This window comes from Odocoileus virginianus, chromosome 12 (genome assembly GCF_023699985.2).
Source record: "Odocoileus virginianus isolate 20LAN1187 ecotype Illinois chromosome 12, Ovbor_1.2, whole genome shotgun sequence".
Lineage (NCBI taxonomy): Eukaryota > Metazoa > Chordata > Mammalia > Artiodactyla > Cervidae > Odocoileus > Odocoileus virginianus.
The window spans coordinates 8,830,324-8,853,137 of NC_069685.1; the positions used below are offsets into that span (position 1 = coordinate 8,830,324).

Sequence of the window (22,814 nt, forward strand, 5' to 3'; positions counted from 1 at the left end):
GAGGGGTGAGATGGGGAGGGAGAGGGGAGGGAGTTTCAAAAGGGAGGGGATATATGTATATCTATGGCTAATTTATGTTGAGGTTTGACAGAAACAGCAAAACTCTGTAAAGCAATTATTCTTCAATAAAATATAAATTTAAAAAAAAACAGATAAGGCAGTTGGTATATCTGAAAACTCACTCAATTAGACCACTTAATTCTAGAACTTACATAACCAAATAGGACTCAGGAAAGAATAATGTAATTAAGAGAAACTACCAATAGTTATAATATATGAGTCTGTTTTAGTTGGTAATAAAATGTTATGACTCAGAGGTTAAGAGCATGTACTAAGGTGCTAGGTTGCCTGGTTCAGATCCTAGCTCTAGGACTAGTACTAGCTGCATGACCTTGGACTAGTTACTCAACCTCTCTGTGACTCAGCTTCCTCATCTAGAAAGTGGATATAAAATAGTATTTGCATTATAGAGGGGCTTTGATGTTTAAATGAGTTAATAAACTTAAAATCCATTCAATGTTGCATTAGTGTCATGTGCTTAGTCACTCAGTCATGTCTGAGTCTTTGTGACCCCATGGGTCTCCTCCATCCATAAAACACTCTAGGCAAGAATGCCAGAGTGGGTTGCCATACCCTCCTTCAGGGGATCTTCCTGACCTGACCAAGGGATCAAACCCAGGGCTCCCACATCACAGGCAGATTACTTACTGTCTGGACCGCCAGGAAAACCCAGTAAGTATTAATTATTATTATTATTATTATTATTATTATTACTATTTGACCAAAATCAGAAGAGAAATTCTATAGGAACGTAGTAACATTGTTTAGGGTATCAAAATCATAAATCCTCTTCCAGTCCTGGTTCTTCACAGAAAACAATTAGAAAACCTATGTACTCAGAAGAAAATGGATGAGAATAAGACTCTGTTGGCTTATTTGTTATGACCCTAGAAAAATAAAACTACTTGAAGAATTATACCAAACTGTGCAATGTTTAACACTGACCCAGGATTGGCTCTACTGAGGAAAAAGTATAATGTCACATTTGTCCTTTGGTGAGTGTTGTATGTGAAAATACGGAGGAAGTAACTTGTCTCAACTCTAAGGCTGTTTAAGAGAGCAAATAAAAGTTAGATCTCAGGGGTCTTCTGAATGAGGAGCTGGCTTCATGACTGCAGAGGTGGGGAAGGCTGAGATTCCTGTATTCTCACAGAAAGCCCCTAGGCTGTTGAATGTCATTTTGGGTACATTAGCAAGTAGAGACCATTTCCCTCTATTCACTGGGCAGAGAGAAGAGAGGGATTTGAGACAGTGGAGAGAGTAACTCAGGATGACATTTATGCCACCCAACCCAGAAGCAGATAGGGACATTATATCTTACCTCTCTTGACCATAACACCTTGGTTTGGTAATTGCTTTTGCCTGGCTCAAAAGCATGTTCTAGAAATTAGGAGGAAGTCAAGATATAGACTAATTTGATTAAATTTCCCAGCTGAAGTAAGTCAAAAAGAGAAAAACAAAAAAACAAATATCGTATATTAACGCATGTATACAGAATCTAGAAAAATGGTACAAATGAACCTTTTGGCAGGGCAGGAAGAGAGACACAGACATAGAGAATGGACTTGTGGGCACAGAGGATGAAGGAGAGGGTGGAACAGTTGGGAGAGTGGACTGATACATATACACCACCCTATGTGAAACAAAGAGCTCGTGGGAAGTTGCTGTATCACACCAGGAGCTCAGCTCAGCGCTCTGTGATGACCTAGAGGCGTGGAAGGAGGGGTAGGAGGGAGACTCAAGAGAGAGGATACATGGACACATGTGGCTGATTCATGTTGTACAGCAGAAACCGACATAATACAGTAAAGCAGTTACACTTCAGTTTTTTAAATGAATTAATCAAAAACATTAAAAAAAAGAATTTCTAGCTGAATTCAAACAAACAAGAAACTCTTCAAGAATTTGTCAACTTTCTTCTTTTTCAACAAGCTTCAGAGTAGCATGGAGATGTGTTTGAAATAGTGACCCCCTTCAGAAAGTCAGCAATGGAGTTTCCCGAACATGTAGTTTCCAGCCAATCCAGAGTCAAGCTGAGAAAAGGTTTCTGGGTACTGTCAATAATCACTACCAAAGAAGCTCTGGTATGACCACTTCAAACAAACAGGACTGCTTCCAGGGAGGGGTGCAGGGGCAGGTGTTTATCCAGCAGAATTACTGTAGTAAGATAGGTCACTCCACCCTGTGCTGCGCTCCACCTGCAAAGCTAAGACTCACGTGCATCAAGTCACTTGAATACACCCTCCTCCCCAGGGTTCCCTGTGCCAAATGAGAGCAGGGGCAGAAAGAGGCAAACCTGTTATTTTCTGTGCAATTTCTAAGTTTGCTGTGGTTAAATATTAAATTTGTGGTTGTTCTTCCCCTCTCCAACCCCTTATTCAATTTCACTGCATATTTTAGGGATTAAAGTATTCAGTTCTCTTCCCATCCCTGCTGTGTTATTAGAAAATAAAGAGAATCCGTTTTTAAATATTAGAGTTTTGAAAACCCAGTTTGAGGCTAGGAAATGGGAATGAAATCAGTTCTACTCATAGAAAAGGGTCAGGATGCCTCGCTGCATTCCTTTAGGTGTCAGATACACCTTAAGTCTGGGATCCGGTCCTCTCCCAGCTGATGTGATATCTGTAACAGCAAGTGACTGTTTCATTCCAGCACTGGGCTGAGTTGCTCAGTCATGTCCAACTTTTTTCGATCCCATGGACTGTAGCCTGCCAGGCACCTCTGTCCATGGGGATTCTCCAGGTAAGAATACTGGAGTGGGTTGCCATGCCCTCCTCCAAGGGAATCTTCCCAACCCAGGGACCAAACCCAGGTCTCCCGCATCACAGGTGGATTCTTTACCGTCTGAGCCAGCAGGAAAGCGTTAAGTTCCAGCACTAGGTGACACCAGTTGGTCAATGGCTCAGTGAAGCTTCTTCTGGAGAAAATGTCTCATCTACTTCATCCGACCTCATAATGACATTATAAGAAGGAGGCAGATTCACTAGGAACTTGGCTCCTCTTCAGATGGTCTAAGGACCAGCATCAGCATCATCTTCCTGCCCTCTAGGTATGGAAAAATCTCAGGTCCTGCCCCAGACCTTCTGAATTAGAATCTGCATTTTAATAAGATCTGGGGTGATTAATCTACATATTAAAGTTTGAGACAGTAATTTTTAGAACAGTCAGTAATTCTACTAGAAATCACAACAAGGTAGCTTCTGAGTCCTGGTCCTGGCAACAAATCAGCATCATTTCAATGCAATTTAACCTCCAAAAATTTTGATGATTTTTTTTATTTTTGTAATATGAAGTTAATTTATGCTAATTAGTTTGAAGATGTTTTAATGATTTTGATAGCCACGATATACAACTTCCACTGAATATGTAAACTCAAAATTTTAAGCACTTATTTGCACATAAATTATAATTAGTCTTGAGCATTGTTGCTAGAAAAACTGAGATCTGCAGGGAATTCTTAATTTTGAAAGCCTTTCATCCTTCCCTCAAAATTTGGATATACATTATAGATTGGTAGTAAATTAAGGTAGATACTATATAAAATTAAAAGTTAACTAACTCATTCTTAATGAATATGAATTTTTAACACTGATTCTACAGATATGAGTTTGAGCAAACTCCAGGAGGTAGTGAAGGACAGGGAAGCCTAGCTTGCTGCAGTCCATGGGGTCACAAAGTGTCAGACCCAATTTAGCAACTGAATAACAACAACAATGAATTTTTAAATGATGTGTACAAGTCACATGTATCGTTGTTGTTCAGTTATTCAGTCACTAAGTCATATGTATAATTTTATATTATATATATATATACTTGAAATAAAATATATATAATGCTATATGGCCTTATTTCTGATTTTCACTCATGTAAAAATGTGCTAGGATTGTTCAAGGCGTAGGGGATCCAGCAGCAACCAATAGAGACATCTTTGCCTACTCCACAGGAGGGGAGACAGGGAACTGATACAAATAAAGAAATCAAAGTGTCATTCGTTAAATGAATGATGTCAGTGCTATGCAGACAACGAAACAAGGGGTTGGTACTTGGAGTGCTGGAAGAGAAGGGGTCTGTGACTTTAAACAAGTGGTCTAGGAAGCCCTCATGGGACGAGTGCCATCATGTCAATGACCCCAAGGAGGTGGGGGTGCAGTACATTTTTTTTTTTAAACAGCACTGTCCCAGCTTTACTTTTGTTTGTTTGTTTGGCTGTGTTGGGTCCCAGCTGCAGCACATGGGGCCTTTTGTTGCAGCGTGCAGGCTCAGCAGCTGTGCTGCGTAGCCTTAGTTGTCCTGTGGCATGTGGGATCTAAGTTTTCGGACCAGGGGATCTAACCCGCATCCCCTGCACTGGAAGGTGGACTCTGAACCACTGGACCAGGCAAGTCCTGGGGCCAAGTCTTGAGGCAATCCAGGCGGAAGCAGCAGCAGGTGAGATGGTCTGTGCCAGGAGCATGCATGGTGTGTTTCAGGAACAGTAAGGAGGCCAACCCAGTGGAGAGGAGTGAGCAAGGGCCAGAGTCAGTGATGGGGTCAGACAGACAAAGGCAGAGGGGTGACAGGAAGAGCAGGTGGAGACTCACAGGCCACTACCAGGATCTCTCACTTGGAGTGAGAGACAGATACTGGAGTGACGGATCCAGCTCATATTTGAAAGGCAACAGCTTTGGCTGAGGGCATGTGTACCTTTAGTTACAGGGGCAAGGATGAAAGGGAGGGGCACATACCTTGCCTGTCACATCTCCAGCAATATCTGACCCCCATCCACCACAAAGACACTTATCATTATTATGCACATTTCTTCTAATCAATATGCACAGAATTGCAGATCTAAAGGGAATTTAAATACAACCACTTCATTTTATACAACCACCTCATTTTAAAGATTAGGAAACTGAGGCCTAGAAATGTATATGATTTGTTCAATTTCAAGCTGAGTTCATAGTCCAGGCAGAACTGGAGATGTTGTCATTTCTACTCTCACACAGAAATTTAGCAGGAGAGTAGCTGGAAGACAAGGGCTTTGGCACCAGACAACCTGGGGTCTTGGCTGGGTCATGGGATAGCCCTATAGCTCTGGGGAAGTTCCATGGACTCTTCAGGCATCAGGAAACAGGGAATGATAATAGGAGAACCCACACATAGGACTGTGTTGGTGATTCTCAGGTGGCACTAGTGGTAAAGAACTTGCCTGCCAACGCAGGAGATATAAGAGATACAGGTTCAGTTCCTGAGATGGGAACATCCCCTGGGGAAGGGCATGACAACTCACTGCAGTATTCTTTTCTGGAGAACCCCATGGACAGAGGAGCCTGGCGGGCTACAGACTATAGACTCGCAAAGAGTCAGACACGACTGAAGCGACTTAGCACACACACACCCATAGGAGTGTGCTGGTGATTAACCATATGTAAAGTAAACCTGTAGGAGTGATTGGGAAGTAGCTGGTGTTCAAAATAACGGAGCTTCCACTCTCCTTTCCCACAATCCCAGCATCTACAGGTCACGGTGGCATCATTTCGAACTGGTGTTTAGCCCATCACAGAGCACAATGCTCCTGGCAGTACTGATATTATCAGGCAACTCTAATAATGATTAAAATAGAAGCATAATAAATTCACAGATATGGCTAATTTGTTCATGACCCACTGTGTTTCTTTATAGGAAGGGGCTATGGAGAAACGACAGGCCTTAAACAGTGAATGACTTATTTATTGTATGAGAGGAATTCTGAATTATAATAATTGTAACAACAGTAACTGTCATTGAGCTGACTCCTACTATATGTCAAACCCTGTACTAGGTACTTCATATACATACATATTAAATCACTTACGCTCCCAGTAAAAGTGTAAAGTTAGGTATAAAAACTCATTTGATGAACAGAAAAACTGAAGCTCAGAGTTGCAGTCACTCATGATGAATGCTTACAAGAAAAATACATGATAAATAAGGGAACAGTAAACCAAATACGTCATCCACAGGAAGCTTCCTCTCAAGAGGCTCACACTGAATATAACAGTAGCTTTATGAAGCCCATTCACAAAGTAGCCGATCCTTTCCACTCACGGAATGCCTCTGTGTGCCAAGCATTATGGTTGTCAGTTTACTTACTGTGTTATGAATCCTCAGGGCTTTAGGTATTATTTTCCTATTTTATAAACAAGGAAATGGGGTCAGAGAGGGATTAGGTAACTTTCCCTGAGTCACCTTCCTCCATAAGACAAAACCAGGATTTGAACCCAGACTATCGGACACCATGCCTGGGTCACACCTACTGCTGTGACACATAGGCCCAGACCACCTGCAGCCATCTCCTCAGCTACCTGTTCTGCTGATTATAGGAGCCTCCGCGGGCATATGGGAGGACAACTATGTCTTCTTGGCTATTACCTTCAAATGTTGGCTATATCCCAGTGTTCTTGGTAACCCTCTAAGGCTCAGTCGAGAGGGAGGGGATGTATGTATAGTTACAGCTGATGCATGTTGTTCTATGGCAGAAACCAACACAGTAGCATAAAGCAACTATCCTTCAATTAAAAATGAATTTTTAAAAAAGATGATCAAATATTTAAAAATGAGGGAAGCACCATCAGTTTTACAGTGGGGATAATTTAACAAACTAAAGCAAAACGCATCGGTGGGATGCACTTCAATCATCTCTTCTCACTTCTATTTCCTTTATGGAGACTTTTCATTCTTATTCGACTAGGACACATTGCCAGGCTTGGTTTCAGTGACTCCTCAGCTCGAATCAGCCCCACCAGGGTCCCAGTCCCCTGGCCATGGCTCAGTGTTCAAGTGGGCAGCCTGAGCTTCCACCATGGGCCCTTATCCCCTCAGCATCAGCATCTTAGCCTCTGCTTCTGGGGAGGCAGCCACAGGGACTGGTGGAAGCAGGTACAGTCTGCACGGACTTGCAAAGGCTGTAACGCCTCCTCCAACATTCCCAAGCTCAAATGAGGCACCCCACTGTGATGGCTGATATCTGTTTCCTCAGTGACCACCTGGTGGGCAGGTAACAAAGTCCAGAAGTATTACCACCCCATGAAGTAATATTTTGGCAACCTGATGCAAAGAGCTGACTCATTTGAAAAGACCCTGATGCTGGGAAAGATTGAGGGCAGAAGGAGAAGGGGACAACAGAGGATGAGATGGTTGGATGGCATCACTGACTCAATGGACACGGGTTTGGGTGGACTCCGGGAGTTGGTGATGGACAGGGAGGCCTGGCATGCTGTAGTGCCTCGCATCACAAAGAGTCGGACACAACTGAAGACTGAACTGAACTGAAGTAAACTTTGACCAACGAGAGAGAAGAAACAAGAAAGAAAGGTCAGAGACATTCCTGGTGGTCCAGTGGTTAAGAATCTGCCTTGCAATGCAAGGGATACAGGTTCAATCCCTTGTCAGGGAACTAAGATCCCACGTGCCTCTGAGCAACTAATATGCTGCAACTGCCAAAGCCAGAGTGCCCACAGCCAAAGCAGCACATTTTTTAAAAAATTTAAAAAGGTCAAGTAAATTCCTCTCCCTTTACCAAAACAGAGTCTGTCAAACTATAGTCAAGCAGCCAATCTGTCCTGCCTCCTCTTTTTGTAAATAAAGCTTTATTGGAACATGCCCAATCATAGCCATGCCCATTCATTTACTTAATGTCTACGACAATCTTCACAACAAAACAGAGTAGAATAACTGTCACAGAGATAGTTCAGTTCAGTCGCTCAGTTATCCCTGACTCTTTGCAACCCCATGAATCGCAGCACGCCAGGCTTCCCTGTCCATCACCAACTCCCGGAGTTTATCCAAACCCATGTCCATCAAGTCGGTGATGCCATCCAGCCATTTCATCCTCTCTTTTCCCCTTCTCCTCCTGCCCCCAATCCTTCTCAGCATTAGGGTCTTTTCCAATGAGTCAACTCTTCACATGAGGGGGCAAAAGTATTGGAGTTTCAACTTCAACATCAGGCCTTTCAATGAACACCCAGGACTGATCTCCTTTAGGATGGACTGGTTGGATCTCTTTGCAGTCCAAGGGACTCTCAAGAGTCTTCTCCAACACCACAGTTCAAAAGCATCAATCCTTCGGTGCTCAGCTTTCTTCACTGTCCAACTCTCACATCCATACTTGACTACTGGAAAAACCATAGCCCTGACTAGACGGACCTTTGTTGGCAAGGTAATGTCTCTGCTTTTTAACATGCAGTCTAGGTTGGTCACAACTTTCCTTCCAAGGAGTAAGCGTCTTTTAATTTCATGGCTACAATCACCACATGCAGTGATTTTGGAGCCCCCAAAAATCAAGTCTGACACTGTTTCCACTAAACGTTTCCCCATCTATTTGCCATGAAGTGATGGGACCAGATGCCATGATCTTAGTTTTCTGAATGTTGAGCTTTAAGCCACCTTTTTCACTCTCCTCTTTCACTTTCATCAAGAGGCTTTTTAGTTCCTCTTTACTTTCTGCCATGAGGGTGATGTCGTCTGCATATCTGGGGTTATTGATATTTCTCCCAGCAATCTTGATTCCAGCTTGTGCTTCATCCAGCCCAGCGTTTCTCATGATGTACTCTGCATATAAGTTAAATAAGCAGGGTGACAATATACAGCCTTGATATACTCCTTTTCCTATTGGGAACCAGTCTGTTGTTCCATGTCCAGTTCTAACTGTTGCTTCCTGACCTGCATACAGGTTTCTCAAGAGGCAGGTCAGGTGGTCTGGTATTCCCATCTCTTTCAGAATTTTCCACAGTTTATTATGATCCACACAGTCAAAGGCTTTGGCATAGTCAATAAAGCAGAAATAGATGTTTTTCTGGAACTCTCTTGATTTTTCAATGATCCAGAGGATGTTGGCAATTTGATCTCTGGTTCCTCTGCCTTTTCTAAATCCAGCTTGAACATCTGGAAGTTCACGGTTCACGTATTGCTGAAGCCTGGCTTGGAGAATTTTATGCATTACTTTACTAGCGTGTGAGATGAGTCCAATTGTGCAGTAGTTCGAGCATTCTTTGGCATTGCCTTTCTTTGGGATTGGAATGAAAACTGACCTTTTCCAGTCCCGTGGCCACTGCTGAGTTTTCCAAATTTGCTGGCATATGGAGTGCAGTACTTTCACAGCATCATCTTGATTTGAAATAGCTCAACTGGAATTCCATCACCTCCACTAGCTTTGTTCCTAGTGATGCTTCCTAAGGCCCACTTGACTTCACATTCCAGGATATCTGGCTCTAGGTGAGTGATCACACCATCGTGATTATCTAGGTTGTGAAGATCTTTTTCGTACAGTTCTTCTGTGTATTCTTGCCACCTCTTCTTATCTTCTGCTTCTGTTAGGTCCATACCATTTCTGTCCTTTATCGAGCCCATCTTTGCATGAAATGTTCTCTTGGTATCTCTAATTTTCTTGAAGAGATCTCTAGTCTTTCCCATTCTGTTGTTTTCCTCTATTTCTTTGCATTGATTGCTGAGGAAGACTTTTTGAACAGTATGAAAAGTCACAGAGATACATGGCCTGCAAAATCTGAACTACCATTTACTATCTGGCCCTTTATAGAGAAAGTATGTGGACCCCTGCCACAAAGGTTTGCTCTGAGGCAGGACCTGCTTGGAAAGTGCTGTTAACCAAGTTCATCAGTTAGGTTTCTTACAAAGCTGTGGCCAGCCTGGTTATGTATCTTTTCATGTTTATATTCCTTCTTCTCATCTCACTTGCCTTTTTGCCTTGGACTTGCTCTGGGGTTATGCCTATCAATAAACCCTGAGCACCCCAGTTTTATCACAGACTTGGTCTTCTAGAGAACCTGAAATAAAAAAGTTATAGATCTAAAACCCATATTCATGAATTTTTTTAGATGTATTGGTTTTCTCAGAAGTTTCATTAATCCATCAAAAAGAATATAAACATTTTCTAATTTTTCCATGTTAATTTTAAATACTTTCATAAAGTCATCACTGTAAGATCTCTAATGAGGATATACTGAAAACTCAGACCAATTTCGCTCACACTGTGTATCTTTGAGGGTGGTTTTGCTGTAGGATTCCTCTCAAATCTAGTATCATTTCATCTGGGAGCACAAAATTAGAAATCACTAATGTGTTCCACGATCATATTCAATGAGTATTATAGATGGAAACCTGCATCTGTTATGGCTCAAGGTCATCTCTCCCTCTTTATATTTTTATTCTCCAATAACTAAGTTCTTATCTGCTATATACTTCCTATCAGTTTTAAAGATTTAATTTATAAGTTTTATTAAACTGACAAAGCATTCATCTTCAGACTGAGCAAAGTGTTAAATACTAAGATTGACAAGAAATGGAGCACACGTTATAGAAAAGTGCTGGGTGGCCAGGGACGTTCACAAGTGCCTACTGTGTCTTGCACTGTCTTTCAGCACACCCTGCTTACCACCGAGCTTTCCTAGAGGAAGGAGTAGTACAAATGGTTAACACCAACTTGACTTTAATCACGGCTGTCACTCTACCAAAGATGAAAGAGAAAACTGCTATAACTACACTGGAGATCTAGCCTAGATCACCTTTCATTCTCTCTCTGCATCTCTGGTTGAAGTGATCTAGACCAGATCTGGTCAGAGAGTGAGTGACTGACCCTCTTCGGGACCATTATCTGAGATCACTTTGCAAAGTGCCAGTGATCTATTTCAAGTTCAATCTTGACTGATCTTCCTCAAGTTCCCTGCAATCGATTAAGTCAGAATGGGTTATCTATCGCCTATCTACTGGAAGAAAAACTTAACAGTTGTTTGCTATCAGTTCAACATTTTTAGCTGCAGATGACCACAAAAGAAATCCCCATCAGATTTTGGAAATAAATTAAAATGGAATGGGGTGGTTATACAGAAATCAGGGACTGAGCTTCATAATATAGGGACTGCATTCTTCCTAACCTTCTTATCTTCTGCCTTTCATGCTGGGGAAACTCATTTGCAAGTTCGGAAAGTGAAACAAAATGTAAACCTCACTAAAATGTTATAATGCTTTGATTTAGCCAGAGAACTTTCTCTTTCAGTTAAATCTTGCTTAAATGTCCGTAGCAGCTCTATCTTGAAAACAGAGAGGATTTCACAGACTAATGCCTTACCTTGCATTTAGATACCAGCCTTGAAGAAGCCATAAACATTCTAATTAATAAACTGAAACCTTTCTTTAGTGTTTCTATCAATGTCATACATTTGCTTCAGTTACAAAAGTAAACTACCAAAAATTATTCAGACCATTTGGAAAAGTCTAGAAATGTGTAAACCAAATGTAAACAAGCCCTTAAAGTTTGGTTAATTTTGTTCTGACTGTGTGATTAAAATCCAGTAAGATGGAATAAGAATTGGCCCCCAAAAATGAGTATTTGCTTTCTTTAAGTTTATACACAGTCTAGAGAAATAAAAACTGATGCAAATCAAGCAAGAAAAATCAAGTGCCTATTTTAATTTTGTTATTACAAGAATTATCTCAATAGTTCTGGTACTTTAGAACTATCTTTCAGAGTCTACTTTGGGATGTAAATATTCAGATTATTACAGACAAAATATGATGCTTTCCAAATAGTATCACTTTAATCCAGATATCTGAATAATAAATATTAATATAATCACAGTTTATCTTCCTCAAACTAAAACAAAACAAAAAACAAACATAAAACCCTAGTTTCAATTCCTTCTTAACTTCACTTTAAACCCTCTTATTATATAACTCTGAGCCCTTTCCAGTGTAGCCAAATCTGTTATAAATTTTAGAAACAGTAGTCCCATTAAAAGTAACATTAAATGTACCAGAGAAAATGTTATCACTCCAATTAAGAACTTATTATTAATTATAAAATTTCCCAAAGCAACTGGATTATAATAGCAACAGGTATTAGCGCAATTAGTAACAACACTTTATAAATGATCTTAAAAGATATATTATTTTATTCACAATGCTGATCCCTTTTATTTGGGAAAAAAAGTCTGTAACAGTGGACATGGCAGTCTCTAATTTTCACAGTGCTTTATTTCGAACTGTAAACGATCTTTGAGGAGATCAGATCCGCATATTCTCAGAGATCTCACTCAGCTCTCCTGCTTCACGCTGGGCACCACAGACAAACAGCGTCCTGCCCGCAGGGCAGCGCTGGGGCTCAAGTCTGCCACGCTGTAGACCACTCTTCAGTCCGAGACTCCTGAGGAATTTCTATTCAGGCTGTCAGTTCTACCTTCTGATGGGATCAGCAATGGAGCCATGTTCACTCTTCAGCAGCCCCATGATGCCTGTGAAGAAACCCTAGTGCTTTGAAAGCTGGAAGAGCTAAGTGTGTGGGATACTTAACAAGCCATCTCTTTGGCTTGTTGGCCCATGAGCAGTGTGAACCGAAGGTGCATTATAGCTCTCTTTTCTCTTAACTTTCTCACCAAGCAATTTTAATCCTCTGAATCCTTGGCTCCAGACATCTGAAAGTTGAGGGAACCTTCAATTCATTGTCTAGCTAAGTGTTTTTCAAGCTTCGTGTGAAGAGAAGCTACACAGAAATGCTTGGAGAAATCTGAGGACAACAAAGACCCCAATGCTGGCAAGAAATCCACACTTTCCCTCTCCTGTATAAAACGCTTCTTTGCTCTGCTAGGCACGATAAGTACTCATGTATCTCCAAATCCTTAGGAGCTTTGTCATGCACAGGTATCCTGGGTTAGGTAACACAGTTAGCATAGCATTCGCAGATACAATATCCATCATTTTACCAATAGTGAGTAACCCTGAAGAATTTGGGTTGAAGATGCTGCAAGCTGGAAGATTTGTTATCTTTACTTGTTGCCATATGTATGCAGTAAAAATCAAAAGATGATCCAAACCCATCCTGTGAAGAAAAACATCCTCACATGGGAGAGAGTTGATACTGCTAGTAGCAGGAATGAAAGAGAATGCAAAATGATCTAAGAAAGTCATGGGTCTTAGAATATAAAAAGTTTCATGGGGAAAATAATTTGTTCTTGTGGTATTTATACATCTGAATATTTATGAAGCCTTGGGATGGCTTTCTCTTGAAATTTCAAGAGTTGGTTGTATAGCCAGGATTTAAAAAAATCATAATATTATGCCACAAGCAAACTATTTATAAGACTGAAAACTGGAGAAACCAAGCATGAACAATTCAGTCACCAAGTCAGCACCAGCCACAGAGAGAACAAGTCACAAAAAATCAATGTTTTATGAGGAGACCACACAGAGACGGACTATCAATTCAGTCTCCATTCAGCATTGGCTTGATGTTCACTCACCACAAGGTTTTGGAATCCTGTGTGTTAATGTAAGTGAAGAGATTCGATTTGGGGTATTTTCCATCCAAGAAGTCTCTTGTACATTCGCATATTTTCAGCTACATCTATAGGACTCAAAGCCATTTATAAGTGAGAGAAAAGGCCAGCATAAAATCATCTTGTAAGGACTGGTTTATTTTCTCTGGCTAGAGTGATTACCGAGGGCCTTATCTTTTTTTATGTACCAAAAGCACAACTGTCTTTCAACACAGGATGTATATGATTCTATTAATGATAAGTCTTGGTCCTGAAAGGTTCTGCAGACAATTACAATGGAGGACAAAGGATGGAGAAACTCTCTGGAGAATGGAGAGCATTTCCTCACTCTCTGGAAGGCAGCCACAGCTGATCGACATAAACCTTTCTGTGAAGCGGCATCCATCTGGTCTTTATAGACAGGCACTAAACTCACTGCAGGCATGTCACCCATCTGGCTTTTATGAATGTATGATGTACTGGGTTCAGTTCAGATGATAACATCTGTCTCGAGAGATAAACCAAAGGCAATCTATCAAATTACATCCACATTATCTCTATGAATTACATAATAAGATGACATGGCTGATGAAGGTAATTGGTGGCACTGTTGTTTTATTCCCCCGCCCACCACCATCTATAGTTATTCCAAGGTCTACTCTTAGCCTTCTCACATTTCAGAAAATACATAATATTTAATGGCTGGTTGTATGTGTATGCATCTGCATTATATGTTAGGTAAACCTTTATGTCTTTTTCTCCTGTTCAGTAATGGTTCAATAGTTTCTAGCTTAAAAACAAAAATCTTGCAATGAAAGGAGGTTAACTTTCCTAACTCTATGTTAATTTTCAGCAGTCTTTCTGGAAACATATAATGTTGAAGAACCTGTTTGGCATGTAATCCTGAGGTTCCCTTCATCAATTTACATGCTTATGCAGTGTCAAGAATCTAAATCTTTTCAATTTATATGCCTGAACACTCACACAATTTATCAAAGAATAAGCTCATTTCCAGAGCAAGAAGCAATCAGTCATATTAAACATTCAAGACCTCAAATGAAACAGAACACCTTAGAAATTATAAAATAAACACACAAGGACAAATTCTTATCACTCCAGTAGTTTCACTGCAGGACATCAGAACGTTCACTGGATATAATAGTCATTGGATGTAGTAACTAAACCAAAGGGTTTGTGCTTATAGAACTACTGCAGTGTTAAGTAAGATTAACCATTTGTTCAAGCACTGAATTGGACTCTCTTGTAACTCTCTTGAGTCAGTGTCAAAACAGACTCTATTGGGCAATCCAGGGTTTTCCACATGAAAACACACGGACCCCAAGGTACCAAAATGAAGCAGAATATGCTCTGAGATGAACAGCAGTCCCATAAACCCTTGCATCACTGCTCCAGACCTTGAACCAATAATAATTGCTCTTGCTGTACTGACATGAATGATATATTGCAATCCCTGGTTTTCTTCTCCAGAGTAGACAGAAAATTGAGATGTGTGTTACAAATTTTGCTACTGACTTAAGGAGATGCATTCAAGTATTTTTCAAAGCTTTCTGGAATCATTTATTTATCTCTCCACTCTGTGCTAGGCTATTATACTCTGCTAGTTCTTTCAAAGTGTTTCTTCTAACTAAAATGATAAAGCAGAAGGACTTACTTCCTGAAGTTGTTCCATTGATAATTATACAGTTATTAGCAGGGGCAACTACAGCTAGAGCTTCCCAGGTGCCTCAGTGGTAAAGAACCTGTGTTCCAATGCAGGAGATACAAGGGACACGGGTTTGATCCCTGGGTCAGGGAGATCCCCTGGAGGAGGAAATGGCAACCCATTCCAGTATTCCTGCCTGGAAAATCCCATGGAGAGAGGAGCCTGGTGGTCTACAGTCCATGGGGTCACAAAGGGTCGGACATGACTGAGCACGCACACATGCAGTATGCAACTATATCTAATGTACAGAGAACATATCATCCTTTATAGTCACTATCTGGGACACTCAGTGTCATTGGTTTCTTATCTATTTAGGGAAACTACCACTCTATCCCATCGCCCTGGCACCCTTTAAAACTGCTGGTGAGGTAGACAGAGAATCATTCCCAAAACACCTGAAATATTTCCAAGCCACTCTAATAGTCATTAATTCACTTCCAGGAGGCAATGATTTTTGTCACACAAATTAAATACACACACAAGCACAAACTTACACGTTTACCATAAGAACCACGATTATATTTTATAAAATTCTCATTCTTACAAGTGAAATATTATCCAAATTGAGACCACAGTATTAAAAAGAATGATGATATAGTCTATGGCTTTCACAGGCAAAAAAGTCAGATAACTTTTCTGAAATTATCTCACAAATTTCTCTGTGATTTTTGGAAAATGAAATAATGTTTCAACAATGTCTAATTCTCTGTAAAATCACAATATTACAGGTAAGCATGATATAATTTTAAGTCCTTAAAAACATGTCAAGAAGAGAAATTGGGCTTTAGTCATAAAGTGCAGTCAAATTAGCTATGGAAAGAGCTTTAAACAGATTTAGAACATGTATTCTATCCTTGATTGGATTCTATCCTTGATTACTGGCAGTTCACGAGTTGACTTTGGTCAGGTCACTTTATCTTTCACATTTTTTATATAATGGGAATAATTACATAAAAATAATAATTAAAATACATGATGGGTGTGAAGAGTAAATGCATATGGACAAGTCAACCATAATGGCAGACACACTATAGATATTTGGTAAATACTGAAGCCTTTCCCCATTTATCTGGGGTTTAGCAACCTTAAAAATATAGGTATGCACTTCAGGTTGTAGCTTCTGGGACGCCTTCTAAAAGTAATGGACAAAACCCAATCTAGATCTTAAAATTCAAAACAGAAGCTAACTTCAAAAATCCAAATGAGAGGTAAAATTGTCCTTGATTTACTATTAGAAAAACAGTAATTTAATTATGTACAGAAGGGAGGAGCGCAGCATTCATTTCAGGTTTGGAGGGCATCGACAAAGCTTCTCAGCATTTTGCATGTAACAATCCAACAGAATGAAGAGATCCCTTTCTGGTCTGTGGTGGCGGCTCAGGGCAGATCTGAAGTCCCCAGCAGTGGAGAGCAAGTGAAGGACACGGTAGTCCATTGTTTGAGGATCCTGTCATCCTGCCTCGTTGTCAGAGAGTCCAGTTCTGTTAAGGCAACTCCTACATCCAACTCTGGCCTCAGAGCAGAGCCAGCACGGAGCTTCTCCACGACGCCGCTGCCTAGCAACAACGTGCTCCCTCCTGCTTTGATAACCGGGGACACGGGCGTCAGGCGGGTTCTTCAGCCTTGTCTAGTACAGTTACTTCCCCGAGTCTCTCCATCCCTTTCTCACTGTCAGCCCCACCCCGTTGGCTCTCGTTTTCCTCAAGCTCCTCTGAGTGATTCCCAACTGTACAGACCATCAACTCTCAGGATCCTTTATCCACGAAGTTCTCCCACATTGGTAAATTATCTGTGAGGTAAATGTATTCACCTGACTCTCTGCCCAGCAGAACACAATCACCTTTTTTGAAAATTTGGTAGCAACTGAGAAAGGATTCTGTGCTTTCAGAAAATTCCCCCAATGGAGATGGCTCTTCACAAAATGGACAAGAACTCCCAAGGTGAAACAGTATTGTAAAAAAACAAAAAAACAAAAAAAAGCAATCTGAGTTCAAACAATAAAATCATTTCTAATCTAACATTGTCTCAGAGAGATAGGTGAGATGATGTAAAAAATATAATTGGTTCATCCCTTTTTTTTCCTGAGATTTTCTGATCTTTCTGATACTTTTCTCTTTCTTTCATTCAAGGGGACAAAGGAGAGAATATGATCTGACAACAGCCTGCAGATGGAACAGTAATGTGTGTGACCAGTTGGCCAGTGCTAGTCTGGGGATGTCTTTCAGGGCACAGTTTGCAACTGAATCTGCCTCAGTGGAATAGCAAAAGGAAGTCTGCAAAATGCGGTTATCTGAGGTGGAACATAAGCAATTCTTCCTGAGTTTTCCAAGCACAAAAAAGGAGGGGTCCTTTTCATGGAGGCAAACCTGCAATGACACTGCCCGAGACAGCCATCCACAACTGCGCTTACTTCTTCAGGGCTGTCCTGAGCATTTCTGCGCTTCTCTGCTCATGATGCCAGGTGCCCCTACTGCCCCAAGGCCCAGACCACCAGCATGGCCCACCTTTCCCATATGCTAGAATTAGAATGTGAATATGGTTGCTGAAAGAATAACGGGGGGAGGGGGGGAGGGGAAACGTAGTTTTTCTAAAGGCCAACAATATCAAAATGAGTTTATCTGAACTCACTGAGTAACTAGATAGTTTCTCAGTGAGCAACTATACTTAGCAGTGATTAAGTTACTAGAACTAATCTGACATCCAGGATACATATTTATTAACCTATATCCAAACTAAATTAGATTTCATTTGCCTCTTAGATCATACAGATGTCCTTCCTTTCCCTTTTAACCTTGAAACAGGTAAACATGATTGGGCACAGACCTTCTGCATATTAATGAGAAATTCTGAAATGTTTGGTAAGAACAATACATTTGTGCTAGTTACATATTTTTCTTTTGTTTAATATTTTGAGAGATTCCATCTACATGCTTTTGAATCACTTACATTTTGATTATTTAAAAAAAAAAAAAAAAGGTTCGGAAGCTCTATTTGTCATCCAAAAGCTAAGTATTTCTTTTCTCTTCAAGCTCTTTATTAAAACATACACGCAGAGGAAACCATGATTTGCCAAGTATAAACAAGCACAGACACCAAATGTTTCGAGTAGACTTGGAAACCTGACTCTGAATTTAGAGTAAAATTTTGTCCTTGGTTTATGTTAAAGATGTACCTACACCCACTCCTGCCCCATCCCTCTAACAGCTTCTATGACAAAACTGCTGCTTTTTATCACGGACCCCTTCCAGCAACTAAGACTACCCCATAGATGGCTCCAATTTAGCTCCTGGGGTTGCTCCACTCTTCTTCCACAAAACAGCAACCCCACCACCAATCATGCCTGGAAAAAGGGGAGCAACACACGCAGGAACCTCTGTTGGTGAGAATATGCCAGCTAATCATGGAACGGCACTCCCTCCATGGACGCCTTTCTTTCCTCACTCTTGTTTGTCACAGACTCTGTATTTCCCTGACTCGCTTCCTTTTCTTGTTCTCTTATTATCTTACGTTTTCTTATCCTTTCTCCCCCCACCCCCCCTTTTTTTTTTAGCATAATGCTCTTCTTACAACTAGGTCTTAGGAGAGCTATTCGGTACATTTGTATTTGGGGTCCTAGATCTACAGAATGGTTTAGTGATGGTTGAAGCAAAATATCGCAGAATTGGTTAGAATAGTGTCACCTAGCCCTCAGCCACCAGACGAAGCACTCAGAGCTCTAGATTCAGCCCTCAAGGGTGAGCAAATAGTCTTTGCCTTTTCTTAAAGAAACCACTGCACCTGCAGGGGTCCTTTCCCTGTGTGTTGGAAAACAGTCCACCGAATTCTCAGAACAAATGCAGTCCAAATCTTGTCTGAAATCCCTCTGTCCGAGGCTGGTTATGAAATCTTGGAAAATTTTAACAAGAGCACATTGGAAGCATCTCACTTCAAACCACCACTGAAATCCAAGGGGGACGACCACAGAAGCCTCTTAACTTTGTGACAAGAGTCAATGTCTGTGCTCTCCATTATATACAATGTAGAGGGTATTATTTTCAGAATGCAAGTTTGCTCTCGTTGCTCGCCTCCACCTTGTAAATCTCATCAAGCCTTTGAATCACCCTTGGACTAGAGACCAAGGCCAGCCCCATCTTGTCTCCCTGTCCCCACACTCTCCACCCCCGACAGCTGCCCTGTTCATCGCTCAGCTCTCCCTGATCCCTTCCACTGGAGGGTCTCTGCACTGGAGGCGCCCCCGAGTACAATCCAGCTCCCCATCTCAGCCCACTGCTCATCTTTCTGCTCTGCTCCTCACCCAGTTAACTCTTACTCATCCTTCAACTCTCAACCCAGGCATCACTTCTGAAAATGCATTTCAGTTCCTCTGTTAAACGCTCTCATCATACAATATCCCATTACTTTGGAGTTCTCACCTCAGCTCTGACTATCCATTCTTGCAGTTTGTTAATACTGCATCACCAGCATAGGGCCTAACACATAAGCCTCACTTAATATTTATTCACTGAATGAATAAATGAATTCATAGAGAGTTATTTATCACAACAGGCCCTCAAATATTGTATTTTGCCACTGGCTATTATTATCTTTATACTGAATTAGATATGGGACTATGGTTTTATAGACTTTGTAGTTTCATTTACATCTTAATGATGGTCTTTAAATAATAGACACCAATGTTTTCCCTCTGGCCTTGTTCACAGCACTGTTACAATGATGTCCAGAAATTTAATACTTTTTCTCTGTGAAAGCAAACATGAAGAGATTGAAAAGACAAGCTATAGACTGGGAGGAATTATTTGAAAACAACATAATTTGACAAAGAACTAGTATCTAAGGAAGTCCCAAAAGTCAACACTAAAAAAGCAAAAATTCCAATTAAAAACTGGGCAAAATACATGAACAGACATGTCACTGAAGGTACACAGATGGCAAATAAACACAAGAAAAGATATTTAATATCCATAACCTCAAGGGAAATATAAATTAATGCCACTGTGAAATATCTCTATACACTATGAGAAAGGCTAAAACAAAACAGTTGACAAAACCAATTGCTGGCAAGGATATGATGATACTGGAGAACTAGGATCACTCATATGTGGCTGGTAAGATGGTCTGGCCCCTTAGAACACAACTTGACAGTTTCTTTAAAAATCAAGATGCATTTACCATATAACACAATAACTGCATTACTCAACTTCTATCCCAGAGAGATGTAAACGTATGTTAACAAAAACTTTTACATAAATGTTCATAGCAGCTTTATTTGCAATAGTCAAAACTACAGACAGCCCAGATGCTTTTCAATAAATGAAGAGTTAAACTACTGTAAATACATACAATGGAATACTACTCAGAAACAAAAAGCAACAAATTCCTGATACAGTACCATAAAGATGAATCTCCATAGAATATTCTGAATAGAATAAAAATTCCCAGTCCTCGAAGGTTTTATATTGTATCATTCAATGTATATAACAGTTTTGAAAGAACAAAATTTTAGAAATGGAGGATAGTTTAGTGGTTGCCAGGAGTTAGGAAACAAGGTATGAGGAAGAAGGAAGGCGGTGGATATGATTATAAAAGGACAAGAAGAGTCAATATCTTAACTATGGATGGATACATACACCTGTACAGGTGATCAATTTATAGAACTTAATGCACACATATGAGTAAAAACAAAACTAAAAAAATCTAAGATTGGTGGCTTCTATCAATATCAATACACTGACTGTAATTTTATACTGTAGTTTTAAAAATGTTACTATGGGGGAAACTGGGCAAAGTGTACAAAGGATCTCTCTGTATTATTTATAACTTATAACTGCATGTGAATCTACATTTAGAGTCGTATCCGACTCTTTGCAATCCCATGGACTGTAGCCCACCAGGCTCCTTTGTCTATGGAATTCTCCAGGCAAGAATACTAGAGTGGGTTGCATTTCCTCCTCCAGGGTATCTTCCTGAGCCAGGGATCAAACCTGCATCTCCTGCATTGGCAGGCTGATTCTTTACCACTGAGCCACCTGGGAAGTCCTAACTTTTAACTGCATGTGAATCTACACTCATTTCAAAAATTTCAATTAAAAATTATATCCAGAGACTTTATTACTTATTATTTTACTTATTTCACCAACAGATGAAAACCTCTGGAGACCTAGAGGACCTAAGGCAGAATACATCTCTGGCTGTTACGGAGCATGTTTCTTGAGCAAGAGTAGAGCAAGAACCAGGTTTCAGAAGCTGTTCCACATCTGGTGGTTTGGACTGAAGAGTAGGGGGGCTACTGCTGCCCTACCGCTCTCTAGAGCAGGTTTTATAGCCTTGTGACTTCAAACACAGGGGAAAGAAGTTCCAGAAATTGTGACGGGGCAGGGCAAGACTTCCAATGTCAAGGGAACAAACCAATCAGGGTGAGAATACTGATGAAGGGTGAGCTCCCATGGACCTGTGCCGCAGAGGAAAGGGGAGAGGGCCAAGGAGAGGGTGCTGATTTATACATGACTTGACATTAAAGTAGATGTAAATTTCAGTAACTTATATCTTCATTTCAAGGCAAAGTCTCATCTCCTGCAGATGTGTATATTATCGTGCATGTGTACATATGTGAATGTGTGTGTAAATTTAAAATTTACATAATAGTAATCTGTATCTGTTTTGGCTTTGCTAACTGTCTTAACATTTTCGTAAAGTGGTTGCAGCTGTTGACTTTACAGTTCAGAATTTCCTCCCTTCAATTAAAAGCAGGATGGTGGGGCTTAATTATACTGCAGGGATTTTTAATATGGTATCACCAAAACTATCATGAGATCTCATTAGGTTCATCACGAAACTTTAAATATCTGTGATAACATGTTTATAGGCTAGATTCGAGGATAATGCTCAAGAACACTCTGAGACTTTACCAGATAGTAAATTAGCAATGAAATAGCCCCACTTAATTACTGGGGAAAATGACTGATATTTTCTTTTCAGAGGTAGTTACACAAAGTAAAATGTGATGGTGTGGTCCTAAGAGGCAAATATATAAATAAATAAATAATATGCAGAAAAGCTGAAATAAAGATTGAGACCACCGAACAAAATGCAGAAAAAACATGCTGATTATAATTTGCAAGCTATCGCTAAGATACCTCACTGAAGTGTGCTCTGAAAGCAGCACCTTTTTTTTGTCACAGAGCATCTACAGCCCTGTGGGCACAGACTGTCAAAATGAGGTTACAGACGCTGGCAGAGGGCACACAGTGATGGTGATGTCACATCCATAAATATTAAAGAATAATAATAAAACACAAAAACATTAGGGTAATATACACAGAGCCAGGACAGGATTTGATTTCTCAAGAGTCAAATAAGAGCCAGATGGGAAAGACGCCCAGCCCTAGAGGAAAAGACTATCATGAAAAGAGAGTACTGTTATTATCCTGAGCGAGGCTTTGCAAGTCACACCATACCTTCATGGCAGAAGAATCAGGTCAGTTCAGGAAGAAGGCCTGTGAAGAACCTGAGCGAGCTGTAGTCTCAGTCGGAAATGGATTTAATAACTGTTGATTGTAACCCTGGTGGATGCTTCAAGCTCTCTTTGTAATGAACCCAGTACACATCCAGTGGTACATCCTGTCCCAAGAAGCCCGGGGCCCATTATTTAACCTACAGCACATGTTGCATTAAAAACCTGCTTTTGTTTTCACCACAGAACCTCTGCCAATTTCCTTTAACTGACCTGGATTATAGTGCTGATCCCAGAA

At 40.5% G+C, this 22,814-nt stretch overlaps 1 long non-coding RNA gene across 1 annotated transcript in view; it reads right to left on the minus strand.

Moving 5' to 3' along the window:
- The window catches only part of LOC110144850 (uncharacterized), a 242,461-nt gene extending 219,853 nt beyond the window's left edge, over positions 1 to 22,608 (minus strand). Inside the window, exon 1 of the long non-coding RNA XR_011490583.1 lies at positions 22,521 to 22,608. This is a non-coding gene — a long non-coding RNA (uncharacterized lncRNA). The remainder of the gene's footprint in view (positions 1 to 22,520) is intronic.
- Positions 22,609 to 22,814: the final 206 nt, after the last annotated feature.